Source organism: Carassius auratus, chromosome 21, assembly GCF_003368295.1.
Source record: "Carassius auratus strain Wakin chromosome 21, ASM336829v1, whole genome shotgun sequence".
NCBI lineage: Eukaryota > Metazoa > Chordata > Actinopteri > Cypriniformes > Cyprinidae > Carassius > Carassius auratus.
The window spans coordinates 22,512,008-22,516,450 of record NC_039263.1 but is presented as its reverse complement, the minus strand read 5'-3'; positions in this window follow the sequence as shown (position 1 = coordinate 22,516,450).

Genomic DNA, 4,443 nt, shown 5'->3' with positions numbered 1-4,443 from the left:
AAATAAATAAAAGCAATATGAATTATTCAGAATCAATTTCAAGAAACTCAGCACCAAAAAACTGCTATTATTGACAACCATAAATTATATGCTTTCAAAAATAAAAAACATAAAAAATATAAATGCTGTTTAAAAATGAAATATATGAGCAATTTTCAACCTAACCACAAATTAAGTGCAAAGTGCAAAATCTGCTGTTTTATATGTCCATAAAAATGTAAAAACAAACAAAAACAAAAAACAGCATTTTTCCTAGCAATACAACGTAATGCATTTTATTATGCATAAAATTATTGTTCTAAGATATAACAGAAATGACACTGTGGCTACTAAATTAACCATTATTTTTAACAAACAAATATTTTTAATAACAAATGTGTGCTTATTTATTTGAAGCAACAAAAGGTCCTTACTAGGTCTTACCTTATTTTTCATCCAGTGGGTATGCACTACAGTGTGTGTGTGTGAATAGAATAAAAAATTATGTTGTGCACTTTTCATTCTTTACATTTCTTAGGCTGTATTGGTGCTTGCTCAGCTAAAAATATTAATGTTTACATCTATAAGCTTCTTTTGAATATTGATGAATGTTTCTTACCTGAACTATGGCATCAGGTAGTCAGGCTTTTATCTCCAGTAGCTTCGACATCAAAACTTCTATTGTGGGCAGGAGGGTGCCATAGTAACAGTTTTCTTCTCCTTGCAGGATATCCAGAGCAACTGTGAGAGGCTTCATGATGGCACAGTATTCCCTCAGAAACTAAAACTCCCTCTCACTAATACATTTTAGCTCTAAACGATTAGAGATGGTACTCAAGTCAGTCATGGGTATTTCAACTATTCTTGTCACAGCATCATAAAATGAATTCCACCTTGTGGTGCATGGCACAAGCAGTTTTTTGCCAAAAAATCACCCACTAACTCTGAAGCCAAAGTCGACCAGGCTAGCCTTACTCCGCTGTGCTATGCACTTGGTGGTAGTACTTCTGTAAATTCCTTTAGTCCCAGGATTAGAAAGCAGCCACTTGTTAGTAAAGGGTGGCTCCATGCTGATGCAGTCAGGTGGGAGGTCTGCCCTTTTCTGTTCAGCTGGTTTACCTCTTTGTTTGCGGCAAGTGATGCACTTGTGAAGAATGCCATTAATGTGTGTTTTTGCTCCAACTATCCAGAATCCCTTAAAAATTTGCAAGAAGAAAATCTTTCGAAGCAGTGACAACCGAGACCATTTTAAACAGGTTGTGGCATGCATTCACACCTCCATGTCTGTATCCGGATCGATGAGAACATAGGGGCCCTCTTTCACAGGGGTGAATGCTGAATGTTGCTGAAAAGGTGGACCAGTGAGCCAGTTTGTTTCAGTTAGGTGGCACGCAAGTACTGGCCTAGTAGCAACATCGGCAGGTTTTTGTAAGCTTGGAATGTACCGCCACTTCTGTATTTTTGGGTCTCATTGCAGATGTACCCCAGAGCAACTTTGTTGTCTGTGTAGAATAGTAGGGTGCAAGCTATTTACATTCACCAGGACTCCTCTGTGTGTGAATAGCTTGTCACTGAGGTTGACGTGGAATGGGAATGTATCATTCTGGAGAAACCAACTCAAGACAAGACTGCGATGCAAAGGGGTTGAATCAGTGTCTAGATTTAGATGTTTTAAGTCTTTAGCATAGTCGGTTGGAGAGAATGCGTGCATCACAGTAGGCCTTTTGGATGCTAATTTGTGGAGTCTTAGGTTAGAGATAGTGAGCATTTCTTTGGTGGTCTTAAGCTAACTTATTGCTTCACTGATGGAAGTAAGTGACTTAAGTCCGTTGTCAACATAAAAGTCGCTTTCAATGAAATGTCTCGCGTCTGTACAAAACTCCGCTTCACTGTACAAGGTAGCACGTCTAAGACCATAAATGGCAACAGCTGGGGAAGGGCTATTGCCAAAGACCTGAACTTTCATGCATTATTCTTCCATGTTTTCAGACATATCATTGTTCTTGAACCACAGAAAGTGGAGGAAGTTCCTATGATCTTTCTGACAACGAAACTGTGGAACATTTGTTCTATGTCTGCAGTGATGGCTATTTAGGCTCATGCCTAAATCGCAGCAGGACTCCCAGTAAACTGTTGTTAAAATCTGGGTCTGTTAACAGCACATTGTTCAAAGATACACCATGGAACTGTGCATTGGAGTCAAACACTATGCAAATTTAACCAGGCTTGCGTGGGTGATGTACCAGCACTCCTTCCCTGGGGTCACAGAAGGTGCTAGTTCAGCATGATCATTATCAAAGATCCTCTTAATAAACTCTACAAAGTGTTCTCTCATCTCTGGTTTCTTGTGTAGTGTGCGAGTGCGACAGAGAGAGTTGAAACGACTCAGAACTTGCTCTCTGTTGTTTGGAAGGCGTTGTCTAGAAGAATGAAATGGAAGGGGCGCTACCCAGCTATTAGTGTCATCCATGAACACCTCCATGTCCATCAACTGAAAGAACTGCCTTCCCTCAATTGAAGGGGCAATCTTTTTGTAATTTTTTGTTTTTTCGAAGACTGAGATGGCTAATGGGCTGGGAGCAAACTGGGGAAGGAAAGAGACTTTAACACTTGGCTGTGCAGATACATTCTCCTTGAGGTAGATTTTATTGGAACATGGGCTAAAGCAGGATGGACGTCCATCTTTTAGAATGTTTGTATGGTAAACACTCACGGTTGAGGGCTTGTAGGCAGCGCTGAGGCACACCTCGCCAACCACAACCCAGCCTAGGTCCAGTCTTTGAGCATATGCAGGATTTTGTGGCCCATTGTTTTGCTCTCTTACTTTGTGGACTTGGATGATATCACGTCAGAGAAGAAGAAGTATTTGAGCATTTGGATCTAGAGGAGGGATGAGATGAGTAATAGATTTGAGATGTGGGTGTTGTTTTGCTGCTTCAGGATGCTAGCTCGCATCCCAGACATTTCTGTGTCTCCAGCACATGTGCGCAGAGTGTAGTGAAATTATGTGCTCTTGAGATTAAAGAGGACAAAGAAATCAGACCTGGCAAGTGAACGATTTCTTTGATCGTCGAGAATAGCATAGATGTTAATTTGTCTGGCTCTCACTTGGGGTGAACTCTGATGAGACAGATTTTTGAGCTATTGGCATCCCCACAGACCTCTGTGCATTCCGAGTTAATGGAAGAGTTTGCACTTTCTTTCTCCCCGCCATGGTCTGTATTGGGTGCTTTTAGCATCCATGGGGGTGGTCCAGGATGAAGAGCTGTGACATGTTTGTCACTGCCACACTCTGTGCACTCACAGTCTTTGGCCACAAGATCATTTGAAGAACAAGATCTGAAACCGATTTTATGCTCCTTCAAAAAAAATTTCTGTTCCTTAACGCTATTAGCTTTGAAGGCTCTGCACCTTTTGAAGCGATGGGGTTTTCTGTGAATGGGGCATTGTCTGTTGATATCTGGCTTAATGTTTGGCAAATCGCTAGAGCTGGTTGTTTGTGCAATTTCAGTTTTGTGAGTAGAGATGAAGCTTTTCAGTGGTCTGCCTCTTTACACTGAGAACACTCTTTTGGTGTGCGCAGAGTTTAACTCTATAAATGTGGTGCTGCTGACATCAAGCAGAAACTCATGACTGTATGCACACTTAAAGACAGGTAGACACGATGAAGACATACAAAAACACTGTGACTCACAAGACAAAAAACACAAAAACTGTTCTGACAGTTTGGTATTAACAATTTAACAATTTTGGTATTAAATTGTGTATATATAAATTATTTTCTTTCTGCTGCCAAACTTTTACTGCAGCAGGAGATTATATTCCTGCCTTGAAAATGCATTTGAATTTATTACATTTTTAATAATGGCCTCTCTTAATCTTCAGCAGAAAAGTGAATTGCACTGACTTTTGCGAGAAGTTAATCAAAATGATGCTTTGCTGATGCTCTCCACACGTTCCCAGTTATTGGCTCTTTGCTGCACGTGTCACATGTTCAGGTGCAAGCACTCCAGAGTTAATCACTCAATAATTAGCCTGCAGGAGCCAAACAACATCTTCTACTTGGACACAAACCCCTTGTCTGAATACCCACACTTGCTGCAGCAGTATTCAAGGCTTAGTGTATTCCATCTTGCATCATGTTCTGGAAATAAATTGTGAAACTTTTTGCAGAGATCTCGTGAGTGGTCACTGAAACCTTTCCAATGTATGTTAAAAATTAATAATAGATATTGCATAGAATTTGATAGTAAAACAAAAGTTGCACGTTTTATTGGTGCAAATGAAGAGTGGTGATAATTATTTTGTACAATATTTGCAACTGCATTTTAACACTTAATCAGAAGTACCACTAAATTTAATTATGTCATCTGCTATAGGGATTAATGAACATACATTCAGAAGTTAATTTTAAAATGGGAAGTATTGAAAATAAAAATAAAGCTCTGTGAACACTTGACATTT